A 17,894-nucleotide genomic window follows, 5' to 3' on the forward strand; every position below is an offset into this window, starting at 1 on the left:
GGCGCAATGGCACACTGTAACCCGATTTGCCCACTTCCCCCTCCTGGTCTCTGGAATTTCACTTCCCTTCCTTTATGCATCTGCTTCCGGGGCATAATAGGCTCGGCCCCTCCTCAGCTCTTACCCTCCTCTGCCCGAGGAGGGGGGAGTCGAGGGGGTGGGGAAGAGTTCGTTGTTTGTTTACACGATGTGAGCGGAAAAAGAGACCAATAAAGTTTATTCTGGAAACAAAAGGAAAAAAAAAACAAGGGTGACAGAGAAAGGAGACGGGGGCGGGGGCGTGTGGCGGGGGCTAGCGAGGAGAGCAGCTAGGAGGAGAAAGCGGCAGTTCCGGTGCCGCCGCTGCGGCCGCTGAGGTCTCGGGCTGCTGCCGCCGCGGCCACTGGGGCTGGGGCCGCCGGCGAGGCAGGGCTCGGGCCCGGCCGGGCAGCTCCGGAGCGGCGGGGGAGAGGGGCCGGGAGGCGGGGGCCGTGCCGCCCGCTCTCCTCTCCCTCGGCGCCGCCGCCGCCGCCGCCCGCGGGGCTGGGACCCGATGCGGTTAGAGCCGCGGAGCCTGGAGGAGCCCCGAGCGTGAGTAGAGCGCAGACTGGCCGGGAGCGGGCGCGGTCGGGATGGGGCCGGGTGGGTGCCGGGGACTCTGGGGCGCGTCCGCCGTCTCGGGCGGGGGCTGCCCGCCGGTCGTCTCTCGCGGCATCGGCCCGCAGCGGAGTTCGCCTGCGATCGCCGCTCCCTCTCCCCCGCCTGCCGCTGGCCTCACCCAGATGCAGAGGCGAATGCTCGCCGCTCCCTCTTTTCTCCCTCTGGCCTCCGCCTTGCTCCTGGTTTCCTTCCTCTCCCATTTTTGGGGATGGGGCGGCTGGAGAGTGAGGAAGTGCGCCCAGGGCCGCCGCCCCGGCGGCTCAGTGGCTCGGTCCCCAGCGCCCTTGCACACCCACCCGGCCCGCGATCTCCGCGGCGTCAGGGATCCCGGCGCCGAGCCGCGAGCAGTTCCTGAGGGGCTGTCACGCCCAAGGACTCCAGCCCCACCAGCCCGGCGACCCTGCGCTTGCCTCCTACTGGGTTTAAATCGCCCGGCTGGGGCATGGAAGGAAAACCGCTCCCCTCACCCCGCAGTTCTCCTCCCACCCTTCCACTCGAAGTTGTTTTTTTCCTTTTAACCGAGAGACAGTCAAACGTATTGGATCTTTCATTCATAGACCTGAGAGATTGTCTCGTGATTTGTGTCTTTAGTAAGTCTATTATGTGATACCTGCTTCATAGCTCCTAAGTGGTTCAGAAAGGTAGGGTAGCGCCCAGAATTGTTCTATGTAAACACCAGACGTTCGGCCAGTGTATTTTGACCGCGGCTTGAGGGGTTTATTTTAGGATGCTAAAGGAGTAGTGGCGATGGTGGCTAGTTACCAGACTTGGGAATCGAAAGCTATTTTCTTAGATGTCAGTAACTGGGGAGCTGTTTACGTAGTTATGTAAAGGGTAAGGGGAGCGGAACGAGAGGGGCCTTTGTAAAAAAACAGCCTGCATATTTTTTAATGAAGTAGAGTTGTGATTTCGTTTGGTGAAGCTTCCTCATTCCAGCACTGCGCCTTTGTGCACATGCAGGGCATGGGTTTGCGAGATGGTATTTTGAATGGTAGTTTGTGAGGCCTGGAGGAACCCCTAGAAAACTTGGGTAGGGTAAACTCCTGGTAGCTCAAGTCGTCGAGTAATTATTACGGCCACATTTCACTGTGGGCAGTATTGGTCGCGTGCTTTACTGCTTAGAAACTAGGTTTTCTGGGTATTTGCTTACATTGCTCCGTACAAAATTTGTTTATGTGCTGGATTGCGTGTAGTTAAGGAAAGACCTGGAAAATATTTAAGATACCATGTTGCTGATTTGTATAAATCGGAACACCGTCTTTATTAATGGACTTTAGAAGCAACTGCAGTGTTAATTTGTTAATATGTCTGTGTATTCAAGTTTTAACATTTTTTTAACTGAAGCATTGAATTCTGGTTGACAGCATAGATCTCTATCTAAACATCACATGTTCTGGAAAATTTTAATTATCAGATTAACTGTTCTGCAGTGTCATCAGCCAAAATTATCTGTAGAGGGCCCAGTGGGTGTGTGTGTGTGTGTGTGTGTGTGTGTGTCTGTGTCTGTCTGTACTGGTGTTTTGTTTTTTAGTTTTCTCATTTCATGTTTTTGGATAAAATTAAAATTTCATCCATAACTTTTTTCAAAATTATCGTGTGCATTCTTCATCTTTATAAAATAGAGTGCTTTCCTATTAAAATCACAAAATAGGTGGTTGAAAGAAATGATGGCACATCATAATAGTAATAGCGTCATGGGGAAAGTTATAAGAAAGTGAACAAATATTAACTTAATATTTTATCATTGACTGTAAATATAAAGTTTGAAAGGCATTCTTACCAGTTTTAGTTGAAGAATTTACAATGAACCACATATAAATGCACAACAGGGTTTTTATGTCTAAAGGTTTCTTTCTAAATTTTAAGTAAATTGGGTATAGCATTAAAGAAATGTCACTAAATACAAATACTGTTCTTAAATAAAAAAATTACTACATAAAAGTATATATTCTCACAGAGCTAGATATTTGTAAAAGGGGGACTGTAAAGGAGTAGTGGCTTTGCCTGGCTCTGCATGGAACAGCCCTTGTCAAGGCAGAGCTTCCTTCCTGTCAGGATAAGATCCTCTCCATCCCAAATAAGTATTCCCTTTAAAAAAAAAAACAAAACTAAATTTATAAATAAAGTACTTATATAGTAAAGTAGGTCATAATAACTTTTCCTAAAACAGTTTACTTTGTGTATAGCTTTCCTTATTAGTGCCCTTTACTGGATAAAGAATTTTTAACATTTAACATTTGCTATTACTATTTAAAGGACATTTACTCTGTTGATCTGTTTATTTGAAAGGGGCTAACTTAATCCTGTTTGATCTCTTTAGCAACTAGAATAGTATTAAAAGAATCAGTTCTCTTTTATTATTTTAATATCTTGAATATCAAGGCAGGAGTGATTCTTTAAATGAAATAGGTTTCTTTTTGTTTTAATTTGAAGTATAGTCAGTTACAATGTGTCAATTTCTGGTCTACAGCACAATGTCCCAGCCATGCATATACATACATATATTCATTAAATGAATTATGTTTCTTAAGCACCTTAAAGATTTCGTCTCTGGTGAAAATATTTATGATCTTAAAAATTGTGCAACTTTAAGAGCATAAGTCTTGGAAAATCATTGTTTATATTTTATTTGCACAGTTATTGAGCTGTTTTATTAAGAATACTTATCTTGAGCTACACAACAATCCTGTAGAGAAGGCAGTATTACTGTCTCTGAGAAATGACATTTTTATCTAAGGTCAGACAGGTGTCAGGTGATAGACCATTGACAAAACTAATGTTTTGTGACTCCTTTCATTATCTCATACTATCTCTAACTTGCTCCAGCCTGCTTTTCAATAGATAAAGAAACTAGGGCCCAGAGATATATTTAATTACTTAAGATCACCTTTTCCCTTATTCGTAGTAATTGTGTGTGTTTAATTCCCCCTGTAGCTTAAACAGTGGTTTTCAATCCTGGCTTCGTGTTAGAAGCATCTAATTAGCAGTGCCAGGGTCTCATTCCTAGAGATTCTGATTTAATTGGTCTGAGATGGTGCCTGGACATCTGTTTGTTTGTTTTAAGTTCCCCAGGTAATTCTAACAGACAAGATTGTAAACCCTTGCTTTTGAAGACCTATATGATTTGTTTCTTTCTTCCCTGTCTGAATTTCTCTCTCCTCCCTCCTCCTACAGCTCCCTTGGCCTTTCCCTACTTCATGTGCAAATGCTGTTTGCTTTTCCTGAAACATTTGCACGCTCTATACCCCTTCCTTAACTGGCTAACTCTTACTCATCTTTCATGTCACCTCCTTTGAAAAGTCTAGTCTGGGTTAGGTGTCCTTGCTTCCTGTTCCCATAGCATCTTGTACTCCCACTGTCATAGCATTGACTCATGCATTGGTAATTGCCTATTTATTTGTCTGTATCCTCCACCAATATGTAAATTTTATGAGGATAAGGACTGTCTTACTCAGTTGTATTCTCATTGCCAAGTATAGTAGGTAGTACATAATAAGCACTTATTGACTGAATAAATAAATATATTGGCAACAGACTTCTTTACAACATGTAATAATTTATAAATGCTGATTAAATTTTTATTCTTGCCAAATGCATTTATTATTTTTGGTCACTAAAAGTACATATCCCTGAACCTGCCGCACATATGAATTTCATTTGGAGACAGTTGAGATATTATAAATTGTCTATAAATTAAATCAAGAGTGACACACACACACACACACATGCAAAAATAATTATACATAGAAATCAGGAGATACGAATTCAGATCCCAGCCTCACCACAACTGTGTGTCCTTGGGCAGGTCTCAGTCTTTTGGGGCCTTAGTTTCCTTATCTGTAACATAGATGAATTGTATTAGGTGCTCTACATGGCACTTAGTGATCTAGCCTTAAAATCCTATGAGTACTAAAAATAATGGCTTTGGGAAATCTGAACCTCTTTGATTCAAAACCTGGCTTCTATACTTACTGGCATGATTACTTTGGACAGATTTCCTAATCTGTATAGTGGGAGTAATTGCTACTTAGCAGGGTTGTTATTGTTTTTGTTGTTGAATTAAATGAGATAATGTAGATCCAAGAAAGTTTTTGTCCTGAATCAGGTGTTTAATACATGTTAATTTCCTTTACCCTTAGGAGGTGTTAGAGCTCATGAGTGGACTTATCTGAGATAAGAAAAAAGACACAGTTTATGTAATAAACCCTATCTTCCACTTTGCTGACTGCCAGTTTTACAGGTGTGACTAGGGACCAAAAACCGCATGGCTTTTAGTTTCATTTTCTTAGAAACCTGTTCCACTGTCAAACACCCAGGTGTTAGTCAACCTACTTGGAAAATAATTATGCCTAGAGGTTTGAACCATGACAAATAATACATAATATGGAGGAAGGGAGAATCTAAACTGATGACCTTAAACCATCTCCAAAGAAATGTAAGATCAGACTTAACTGTTCCAAAAGAATGGAACAAATTAAGACTAAGGATGATTTACAAAAGAAGACCCAGGGATTTTGGTGAAATCTCTGTTCACCAAACTTTAAAATTCAGGGACAGTATTTTGGAACTTCTAAGAGATAAAGAAATATACCTCTGGTCAGGACCAATTTCAGAAGATAAGATTGTTCTTGATGTCAGATTAAGCAGTTACAGTATCAGTTAGCAGACTGAAGTTACTGATATTTTTCTCTATTTGGGGCCATGTATCTTAATTTTGTATAGTTATTTTAACCTTTATTTGGTAATAGAAAGTAACCTTATACACAATATAATAATATCTCTGCTGAAGTTCCTTGATACCAGTCTTATTTTTGTATAAAGCAAATTAACCTATTTGAGTTTTCCTTTAGTTTATGTATAAAATGAAGTCTATCAATCTTTTTAGAAAAAAATTATAATAAAAATTAAAAACCATGGGTAGGAAAAAATGAAGTCTTAGAGTGTGAAAAAGAAACCTGAGTCAACACAATAAAGTCTGAGGATTCAACTTACAGGCTTGAGATTTCCAGCATTCGGAAAGGTCACTTAACCTTAGATATACTGATAATGTTTTATAGCTATTTATATTACTCACATTTAATCTCTTATTAATACAAATCAATTGATGCAGGTTAATGAATTTTTAGATGTTCTGTCTCCCCCTACCCAACTATGCCATTTGGAGGGTTTAAAGTTAAAATGCTTCAATACAAAGTTTGTAAGTTTGTAGTAGAAGTGGTGGCTTAGAGCTTTTTCTTTAAGGTTAACGTTTCTTACAGTGCAACTCTTAAGTACTGATTTTAGCATTTTGGTCTGGATGGCTGAAAGACTAAATTCCAATCCCAAAGTGCTACTTGGTTTGGGGAAAAGGAGACAGATATCTCCCATCTTTGCCTCTTTTCCTGCAATAATACAGTAGGAATTGCAGTATGCTGCTTGCTGAGTAATTCATATGATTAACAAGATAATTTAAATGATCCAAATTGCATAAAATTATTTAAGGAAACATAAATACATATTAATCATTATATTAAATTTATATTAATAGAAGAATAATATGTTTCTTTTTTTTTCAAATTTCAAATTGGATCTCAAGTATATTGGTATATATGTAAGGAATAACATGTTTCATATTTGGCCCCCAAAACTTACTTATACTGTATCATTTTAGTAGTTAGCTTGATAATGTATCTAAATTGTGCTCATTTTTAAGAGGTTAAGTTTTAGTTACTTTTAGTATATAATTGCAGTTGTTACAAAGAAGTCTCTGTATCAGGGCCAGCATTGCCATTTGAAGTGTGAGATTTAAAAACAGAAAAAGGTTAAAAATGCTTGCAGACTATGCTTATCTGGTCTCGTACACTTCAGATTTTAAACATTTGTATAATGGAAGCCAAAGAAGTCAGTGTTGTGATGTGACAAAAGCTGCATTAGGGATAGAATCATTCTGTTCTAATCATAACTCTCTTGCCAAACTCACCTGGAGTTATTAAGATTCAGTGGAGAGATACAGCTTATAAAGTACTATAGAGATTTAAGGCAATATTAAGACGATAATTTTAAGCATAAATTATTTAACAAGAGGAGACAATGTTTGTGTTCATTCTTGTGTCCTCGGCATCTAGCATGTGCCCAAAAGTAGGTGATCAGTAAGTGATCTTTTTGCAGTAGAATCTTAATTGTGTATCAAAATACTTTTCATATCTTTTTATTAGTTAGTAGCTATATGCTTTAAGCTATCTGAAAAGTAGGTCAATTGCTATGTGCCAGTCTTAGTTTATTATTTACTGAGTACAGTTGTGCAGGATACAGGAAATAATTTTCTGTAAGTTATTGAGTAGTTGCCTATTTCTGTTGATGTTTGTGGACATTTTTAACAAAGATTGATAGGTTAAGGAGGACTGTGTCCTAAAAGAGCACTGGATCAAGAGTCCAAAAATCTAGATTCTGTATTGAACCAGCTGTTTGTCCTTAGAGCTTGACCTTTCAGCACTTGTTTCTTCACCTGTAAAATTTCTGATATTCTTTATTATTCCAAATTCTATGAGATTCGTGGCATTTTAAAGTCTTATGTCTGATTTCAGGGAAGAGTAAGGAAGCCACTTCCTAGAGGGAAGATAGTCTATCTCAGTTTGTTGTATTTTCAGAAGCTAAAATCTTTTTATATGCCTGATTATAAATTTGCACATATTTGAAGGCCCTTCTATAAAATTCTGTGGCAGAGAAGAGCTGCTATCAGAAAAGAATGGACTAGAAAAAATTTTTTTCTTCCCAAAATCATCAGTGACTTTGGAGGATCAGACTTACTGCAGGCATGGCCATTTTGGTTACTGGCACTGAGAGCAGTTAGATGACCGGCATTGAGAGTAGATCATCCATTGCACACAGTTGCCAGGGTTATGAAGGCCAGCAAACCTGTCACAGCAGCCTTAATAGCCACTGGACACCATCCTTACTTGTTAAAGACTTCTAGGAAAATATGTTCCATAATTTCCTTTGGTAACCCATCCCACTAGATGGTTTTCAGAAAATAGGTTCTAATCTTAGAAACATAATTCCAGAGGCATAGCAAGCTCTTTTTTGTAGATGTCTGTTGTGCAGACAAATATATGGAAAGATGACAAAAATAATTGTCCTTGATCAGAAGGCAATAGTGTGTATGTCATTGATTTGTTGTTTCTATAAGTATTCAAATTACTCACCTTCAACTTTTGAATACTTTTTAACCAGCGAACTGTTCAGGTAATGAGATATTATTTAGAGTTATTTTGAGTATGTACTCATTTTTCAACAAGCTAAGCAGATTTCTGTGGCTTATTTTTCTTTTACAGATCGTACTTTTCCAAGTACTTTTCTGATGGACTTACTGCAGGTCTAGACCTGAAAGTAACATTGCATTTTGAAACAATTGACTGCCGTTAGCCTAAAAGCAAGTGAATTGTGTGTTTTCCTTAGGATGTTAACTTCTTGGCACGTACAAAAACCTTGGAGTTTTTTCCTTAGTAAGCTACTATTCTGGAATGTAGATTTACAGAACATGTAATCAAATGTAAAGCAACATCAATGGAAAAATTTGGGAGAAAAAGATTGAAATTAGGTACTACTATGAAGTCTGATCTAAAATCAAACCATACATGACAGCAAAAAAGGAAAAACTATCATACTATCATTTTTATACATATTATATATATATATATATTAGTGATAACATCATTTTAAAGTCATTTTCCACATGAAGATTTCCTTAAAATCTAATGGCTATTATTATTTGCAATTGAGAACTTGATAGGCAGCATCTTACAGTATTTATGAAAGTAATGTATATATTCTTTTTCTTTAACTATGTGCCAGTTGTAAAAGTTGAACTTGGCTTTATCAAAGCAATTTCTGTGCTTGTCTTAATAATTACAATGGTAGTAAAACTCAATGCGACTTATAATATTAATAATTTTATAGTGTGGAGACTGGTAGTTTCTTTGTTTTTTCTTCACCAGAAGTGACCAACTTTTAGCTTTCTTAGATTTCCTCAAAATCTATGCAATTAAAGCCTGCTCTTTTTACAGCCATGTGATGTTCACAGACACAGCTAATATACAGCTAAATGATCTACTAACGAACAACTACTAAAGCACAGCTAAATGAATCATGTGATGGTCTTTTGTTGAGTATAAATATCAGACATAAATTGGTTGAGTACATTCCTCCTGCAAATAACTTTTTTCCCAGTCAGAGTGGGGTCAAATAATCTGACAACTGTACAGAATATTTGAAGTCAGGAAAGGCTTAGAAAATCCACAAAATATTGTCAGTGTATGTAAGGTTCTTTAATTTAACTTTTCTTCTCCTAAATATGTTGCAGCGGTTAAGACCATATACTCTGAAGCCAGACTATCACAATTAACTAGTTTTGTGTTTTGGGGCAGTTATTAACCTGTCTAGGCTAAATATTGTCTGGGTTAATACATATTTCCTCATTTGTAAAAGAGGGATAATAACAATACTTACATAATAGCATTATAATAAAGATTAAATGACTAATACATGAAAGCATTTAGAACAGTACTTAGCACATAGTGAGCACTCAGTGAGTATCTGTATGCTTCTTGAGAGCATGAACTATGTCATATTCATATGGACTTATTTAGGGGCTTTAATGTTGTGTAGTGAATTGAATTCAGTCTCTTCTGAGGATTTGCTAATGGAGCCACTCTCTGGAGAGTGAATAACAGGGTTTCTTTCTAACAAGCTTCTTGACATTAATGCTTGGTTTTTGTTCTATTATAACTTTTTTTTTTAAGTTTTGTTCTTACTCTGGGAATTTGAAGTTAGCATATGGAGATTTAACATGATAACAATGAGGAATTCATGGACAGAAGTGAATTAAGTAAACAGAAGTACATTTTTCACATCTGACCTGTGCTTCCTATGGATTTATTTTCCCTGTCCATTCCTAGAATCTCAGAATCCCCAGAAGATACCTTTTTTCTCTTTTTTTAAATTGAAGTATAGTTGATCTACAATATTATATTAGTTTCAGATGTTCAAATAGTGATTCAGTATTTTTCTAGATTATACTCCTTTTAAAAGTATTATTATAAAATGTTAGCTATATTCCCTGTGCTGTACAATGTATCCTTGCATTGTACAAACAATATATCCTTGTTTATTTTATACTTAGTAGTTTGTACTTCTTAATCCCCTATCCATATCTCTTCCCTTTCCCCACTGGTAACCACTAGTTCTCTATATTTGTGAGTCTGTTTCCATTTTTTTATATTCATTCATTTATTTTTTAGATTTCACATATAAGTGATAACATACAGTATTTGTCTTTCTCTGTCTGACTTACTTTGCTAAGCATAATACCCTAGAGGTCCATATTGTTGCAAGTGGCAAAATTCATTCTTTTAATGACTGAATAGTATTCCACTGTACGTATATACCACATTTTCTTTATCCATTCATCTGTTGATGGACACTTGAATTGCTTCCATATCTTGGCTGTTTCATGAGAGTGCGGAATCCTAACCACTAGACCACCAGGGAGCTTGGCTGTTTCATGAGACTGACATGCTACCTACTGCACTAACGAAGCACCTATATCTTGGCTATTTTAAGTAATGCTGCTATGAACATTGGGGTGCATGTGTCTTTTCAAACTTGTTTTTTTATTTTCTTTAGATATATACCCAGGAGTGGAATTGCTGGGTCATATAATAGTTCTATTTTTACTTTTTTGAGGAACTTCCATACTGTATTCCACAGTGACTGCACCAATATGCATTCCCACCAACAGTGTATAAGGATTCCTTTTTCTCCACATCCTCACCAACATTTGATATTTGTGTTCTTTTTGATCATAGCTTCTCTGACAGGTGTGATATTACATCTCATTGTGGTTTTAGTTTGCATTTCTCTGATGATTAACAATCTTGAGCATCTTTTCATGTGCCTATTGGCCATCTGTATGTCTTCTTTGGCAAAATATCTATTCAGCTCTTCTGCACTTTTTTTAATTGGGTTTTTTTTTTTGATGTTGAGTTGTATGAGTTATTTATGTATTTTAGATATTAACCCCTTATCAGTCATGTTATTTGCAAACATTTTCTCCTGTTCTTTAGGTTGTCTTTTCATTTTGTTGGTGGTTTCCTTTGCTGTCCAAAAGCTTTTAAGTTTAATTAGGTCTCATTTGTTTATTTTTGCTTTTATTTCCTTTGTCTTAGGAGACAGATCCCCCAAAATATTGTTATGATTTATGTCAAAGAGTGTTCTGCTTATGATTTCTTCTAGGAGTTTTATGGTTTTCAGTCTTACATTTAGGTCTTTAATCCATTTTGAGTTTATTTTTGTATATATGATGTGAGAAAATGTTCTAATTTCATTCTTTTACATGTAGCTGTCCAGTTTTTCCAGCACCACTTATTGAAGAGACTATCTTTTCTCTATTGCATATTCTTGCCTCCTTTGTCATAGATTAATTGATCATAGGTATGTAGATTTATTTCTGGGCTCTGTATTCTGTTTCATTGATCTGTCTATTTTTGTACCAACACCATACTGTTTTTTTTTTAAGAAAATATATGTCGTTTTATTATCTCTGAGAAAGATACGTAGCTTTTAAAAATTGAGGTATGGTTGATTTACAATTTTGTGTTAGTTTTGGGTGTCAATACCATGCTGTTTTGATTACTGTAGCTTTGTAGTATAGTCTTAAGTCAGGGAGTATGAAACCTTCAGCTTTGTTCTCTTTTTCTCAAGATTGCTCTGACTGTTTGGGGTTTTTTGTGGTTCCATATAAATTTTAGAATTGTTTGTTCTTGGAAGATGTCATGGGTATTTTGATTGGAATTGCATTAAGTCTCTAGATTGCTTTGAGTAGTATGGGCATTTTAACAACATTAATTCTTCCAGTCTGATACATGCATGCACATGCATAAGACAGGATATCTTTCCATTTCTTTGTATCATCTTCAGTTTCCTTCATCAGTGTTTTATAGTTTTCAGAGTATGGGTCTTTTACCTCCTTGGGTGTATATTCCTAGGTATTTTATTCTTTTTGATGTGATTTTAAATGGGATTGTTTTCTTGCTTTCTCTTTCTGATAGTTCATTATCAATGTATAGGTAGGCAGCAGATTTCTGTATATTAATTTTGTATCCTGCAACTTTACTGAATTGATTTATTAGTTATAATAGTTTTTGTGTGGAAACTTTAGGGTTTTCTATATATAGTATCACATCATCTGCAAATAGTGGCAGTTTTACTTCTTCTCTTCTAATTTGGATGCTTTTTATTTCTTTTTCTTGTCTAGTTGCTGTGGCTGGAACTTCCAGTACTGTGTTGAACAGAAGTGGCAAGAGTGGGCATCCTAGTCTTGTTCCTGATCTTAGAGGAAAAGCTTTCAGCTTTTCACCATTGATTATGATATTAGCTGTGGGTTCGTCATATAAATGGCCTTTATTATGTTGAGATATATTTCCTCTGTATCAACTTTGCTGAGAGTTTTTATCATAAATGGATGTTAAATTTTGTCAAATGCTTTTTCTGCGTCTATTGAGATTATCATATGGTTTTTATCCTTCCTTCTGTTAATGTGGTGTATCACATTGATTTGTAGGTATTGAATCATCCTTGCCTCCATGGTGTAAATCCCACTTGATCATGGTATATGATCCTTTTTATATATAGGTGAATTCTGTTTGCTAATGTTTTGTCAAGGATTTTTGCATCTATATTCATCAGAAATATTGGCCTGTAATTTTCTTTTTTTGTACTGTCACTGTCTGGGTTTGGTATCAGGGTAATAGTGGCCTCATAGAATGAATTTTGTGGTGTTCCCTCCTCTTCAGTTTTTTGGAATAGTTTAAGAAGAAAAGGCATTAGCTCTTCTTTTATATATATATATATATATATTTAATTGAAGTATAGTCAGTTTACAATGTTGTGTCAATTTCTGGTGTCCAGCATAATGCTTCAGTCATACATATATTTGTTTTCATATTCTTTTTCACCATAGTTCATTGTAAGATATTGAATATAGTTCCCTGCATTATACAGTATGAACTTGTTGTTTATTTTATATATATTAGTTAGCATCTGGATATCTTGAACTCCTAATTTATCCCCTCCCTCCCCCTACTTCCCCCACCCCGTCGGTAACCACAAGTTTGTTCTTTATGTCTGTGAGTCTGTTTCTGTTTTGCAAATAAGTTTGTCTTTTTTTAAAATTCCACATATGAATGATATCATATCATAATTTTCTTTCTCTTTCTGGCTTACTTCACTTAGAATGACAATCTCCAGGTCCACCCATGTTGCTGCAAGTGGCATTATTTTATTATTTTTTTATGGTGGAGTAGTATTAGCTCTTCTATATATGTTTGATAGAATTCCTCTCTGAAGCCCTCTGGTCCTAGACTTTCGTTTGCCCCCAGCAGATACTTTAAAAGCACTCTGCTACTGAAGCAGTACTTGTTTCATGCTACTAGGTATTTCCTTCCCTTGTCTTTCTTCATACACTAAGTAGTATTTGTGTCATATTGTCGTATGGTCTGTGTGTTACATGGCTTTTGTATAATTCTCAGGTCATGTTTTAAAGCTTCTTATATCTATCTCACTTCTCTCTTGTACTTTCTATGAAGTCTTTAATACAGATTTAACTCTTTCATATATCATTCTGATACCTAGTTTACCCTGACTAGACATTGTATAAAACTTATATGTCATTTATGTGAAAATAAGGAAAGCAGCCATGTGTTTTGAATATTTCCATCAATTCAGTCTCTTAAGTCTTTGCCTTAATCACTAAAGTAGCTGCCTGGCATCTTTGATGCAGATTTCTGCGGCATCATCTACCTGGCTTCAGTACTGTTGTTGGCACCTTATGTAAGTGAGATTATTAGTTTGTATTTAAGTTTTTGGTAACTATATGTGAGGTTATGTTTTCTTACCTCTTACTTTTCAGCAGTTTTAGATTGCTTTCAGTGTCACACAAGGTAACTTATTTTTCTCAAGTTGATAATCCCATAGTCTTTCTCTCTCAATAAAACCCACACACTTTTAAAAACTACATATATTATTATAATTAATTTATATAGAAGTTGCTTTAGAAAGTATCTAATTTTTGGCATAGTTGTTCAGCATTTTTCATTGTTACTTGCTTTTAAAGAATTATTAAGTATACTGCCAGACATTTTTTATACATGTAAAACTGTATAGAATTTTGTATCTTTTGGGTGGTGGTGGTGGTATGCACGATGAAAAATTAAAAAATAAAAACACAACAGTAGACTGCCCTTGTACAATAATGAAGTTATTGACAGCCTGTGGGAGAAAATGTCCTTGATTTTCAAAATGTACACTTTAGTATGTATATTGTGAGTTACCTCAGACCCAAACTTTAGTATCATGAATCTGGGAAAGGAAAATATTACAGACTTTATGTTATCTCCCTTCATCTTCACAAATAGCACTCCAATACACATTGTCTCTCCATTTCACAGATGAGAAAACTGAAGTTCCACATCTAATCAGTAAACAGTGGATTCCCATTACATTTAATTTACATGAATTTAATTATACACACTCAGCAAAAAGTAAAAACACGACAAAAGCAATTATTTAAAGAGTGCATTCATATCCCACTGCTGAGCTTTTGCTTTAAAGTAGACGTGTGATTTAAGATGTGACTTTGCTGTCACCTCAGCAGATCTCATTGTGTAGGTATGAACTCACTTTGTTGAGTATGATTCTGTTACTCAGACATACGTAATGTTTATACAGCATAGCCTCTAATACCAAGTCTCCAGTGCTGAACCAAAAAAACCAGCAGTTTGTCCCAGTGCTGGAAGAAAGCTGTTGTTTTAGACTTGCTAAGCAATTGTGTTGATTTCCAAGATGGCCTGCAGTTATGGCCACAACAAACTATTATCTATGCATGTGCATTCTCTCTGATACATGCATGCACATGCATAAATCCACAGCATTTTAAGTACTACATGTATTTTATATATTCCATATATAATTTTGTTGTATTCTAGATTGCTGAATATGTATTACATCTTTTCACAAAACATTTCTGTACAAGGTGGTATAAAATATGTACATTGTAAGTTAAGGGTGATTTAAGAGTTTTCAAGGAAATTGGTGAGTGTGTAAGTCCACAGACTATGTTTGTGCTGTTTGCCACCATAAACCCAGGGTCTAGCATGTTACCAAGCACAAGGTTTATTGACTAAGTGGGGGAAAAATGTTTAATTATTCAGCTACTTTAAAAAAAATACAGATATATTGATCATATTTTCTCAGTCTAAATTTTGAAAGCACTTTGAAAAATCTGCTTTATTCCTCAGATGGATTACTCTTAAGTCATATTAGAACAATACAGAAAATAGAACATTAGAAATTACAATTATCTCACAACATCTGATACTAATGTGACCGCTGGGCTTACTGTTATTTATGTTTCTTTCTCCCATCTGTTCTTTTATACGTATATGGATTTGCTAAAAGAAGCACAACCACACTAGGCAGAATTTATTTTGTGAAAACTCTGAGTAGGTTTCTGCTAACTCTTTCACCTAGAGAAGTGGAAAGACTAAGGATAGAAAATGTAAATAAGATGACAAATCTACGTGTTACTCTTACCTCCTTATGTCATATTCATCCCCTTTATGCAAACACTTTGTGAATTCCTGTCAGATCTGTCTGGAGAAAGAGAACTAGATCCTTGGAAAGAGAAAAGTGTACCCTGAGCTGCCACGTGCTATTTTTTTTCTAGCTGGCCTAGAAGACATGATCATTGGGCCGAGAAGACATGATCATTGGGCCGAGAAGACATGATTTCTCTCTTACACTGGGGAGAGGGCAGAAAGAAAAGGTTTGATGTGGTGAAATGGGACATTTGCTTATAATTCTACATCAGAACCAAAATATCTAACCTGCCTGCTAACTGCATGACACTGAATAAAACCACTTACATTTTATGAGGCGGAAAAGTTGATACTGAATGGCTAGTGACTGAAAGAGTTATTTCCAGGGTGTTGTATTCCAGAAATGAGCTTGTGCAAACAGACTTTTAAGAACATAGAACTCAAATAAAATAATAACTGTAAATAAAATAGGAGCAAAAATAATTCAATAGTATATTAAGTGTTGTGTCTTCCATAGAAATACGTAGTCGGAAGACTATTGCTTATGAAGAATTTATAGTAATTTAAGGAAATGTTTTTCAAGTGAAAAAAAGCAAGATACAAAATTACTATGCTGTATGAGCACAACTATATAAACCAATGAAGTAAACTAAAAAATATGCGTAGTAAAAAAAGCTGTAAGACACTACATCGAAAAATGATAAATGATTGTATCAGATACATTTTTGACTGTTTTGTTTTCCTCATTCGTCCATGTACCACATACTCTGCGTGGGTACAGAGCACAGTCCCAGGATCTTAATAGACACTTAAGTCAGTATTTAAGTGAATGAATTTCTATAATAAGCATGAGTTACTTTTGCTTTGAAAGAGATATGAATACAGTCGACATCTAAGTTAAGGAGGGTGTGGGAAGTGTTCTAGAAAGGAACCTGGTTAATAATACCTTACACTTAGACTTCCAGTTTTGAAAATGTTTTTACATTTCTATTTTATATGATTTTCTGTTCATAGCATCACTACTTAGCCAAATTAGAAATTTCTGTTAACCTTGGACTCTATCATCTCTGACCTATCAAAACAAAGCCAACTGATCACCAAATCTTGGGTGTTTTTCTGGAAAATGCCTCTTGATTTCATCTCCTTCTTTTCTCACAGTCACTGCCTTAGTTTAATCTTTTCTTGTATCACAGATGTATCCCAACCAGTCTCTCCACTTTTCTACTCCTCTCTTACTTTCCACACTGCCACCAGAATTTTCAGACATGTAAATAATCAGCAGAATTTTGTGTATGTCCTGTAGTAAATAGGTTCTGTGGAAGAAGGCAAAGAAGAGATTGGCACTGCTTCCATGCTCCTGCCAAAGTATTACCCTACAATACGAACTTTATCTGCTTAATGCTTCGTAATTCCTTGTGATCTACATTGCTGTTTCTCAAGTTTTAAGTGTATTAGAATCACCAGGGGGAACTTGTTAAAATGTGAATTACCCAAACCCTAGAAATTCTGATTCGGTGGATCTCTGGGCCTGGGAACATACATTTTAACAAGGCTTCCTGCTCTTAAGCCTACTACGTGTGACTCCGAGATAAGATTTTGAGGAACACTGACCTCAAAGTAGAGTGCAGTCTCATTCATTTACTGTAATTCTTCTCACAATTTGGCACCGTATTACATTTCTGTGCACATTTTCTACACTATCCCTCACTGAACACCTTGCAGTCTAGCCATTGGGAACTGCCTCAGACTCACCTGGGCCTTACTGGACTCCTGTGCTTGTACTCATGCTGAGCCCCTTTTGCTGTGGCTGCTTCCATCTAGTAACTTGTTTACCTGGCATACTGTCTTCAGCTTCTGTGTACTCTGTGTAAAGTGTTCCTGGACTTGCTCTCCTAGGCAGAGGTGATCTCTCCCTCTGTACTTCCGTAGCCTCTATTACAGCACACACACTAAGTTATATGCTTACTTATTTACATATTTGTCTTCCTCAATAGACTGTGAGCCTCTTGAGGTCAGGAATGCCATTTTATTTATCTTGTACCTCTAACATAAGCTTGGCACATAATTGCTTAATAAATGTTTGTCATATGAGTAACAGTTCAGTAAAGAAGTCAGGGAAGGAGTGATTAGTCCCACTTTTCAGTGAGGAAAATGAGGTCTTAAGAAGTTAAGTATCTGCTTACAATTACCCAGGTTATAAGTACCATAGACGTGAGATTTGCCCCCAAGATACCTGGCTGCTTTTCTGATTTTGGGCTTCACTGAAAAGGTAGAGAGACTATCATAGTAAAATTATGCACACATACACACCTTTTTAAGCTTTTTTTCCTGCTTGTGTATTAATTTATCTTTTATAATGTTTGGAGGAGAATGTATTTTAGTAAATTTTTTAAAACCATATTCACAGTTAATAAAATAATATCTATTCCTCTAGGGTAGGAACAAAGTGCTGAATATTAAACTATTTGTCTCTCAGTTTTGCATCCAACCTCCTATACTCTGCTTTGTGATGCTTATTTGTACCCTTTGCAGAAACCATATTATAGGACGTAATAGGGTGTCCATATTAAATTCAGCTGCCATTTATGTGTAGTTAGCATTTTATTCTGCAACAATTAAGACAAA

General features: G+C 36.4%; 1 protein-coding gene across 1 annotated transcript in view; it reads left to right on the top strand.

Annotated features, from left to right (window-relative positions):
• The first annotated feature begins 173 nt into the window (after positions 1-173).
• Positions 174-17,894, top strand: part of PIK3CA (phosphatidylinositol-4,5-bisphosphate 3-kinase catalytic subunit alpha) — a 74,949-nt gene continuing 57,228 nt past the window's right edge. The window contains exon 1 of the mRNA XM_072961324.1: positions 174-570. The gene's annotated coding sequence lies outside the window, so the exon portion shown is untranslated. The remainder of the gene's footprint in view (positions 571-17,894) is intronic.

Source organism: Vicugna pacos, chromosome 1 (genome assembly GCF_048564905.1).
Source record: "Vicugna pacos chromosome 1, VicPac4, whole genome shotgun sequence".
Taxonomy (NCBI): Eukaryota; Metazoa; Chordata; class Mammalia; order Artiodactyla; family Camelidae; genus Vicugna; species Vicugna pacos.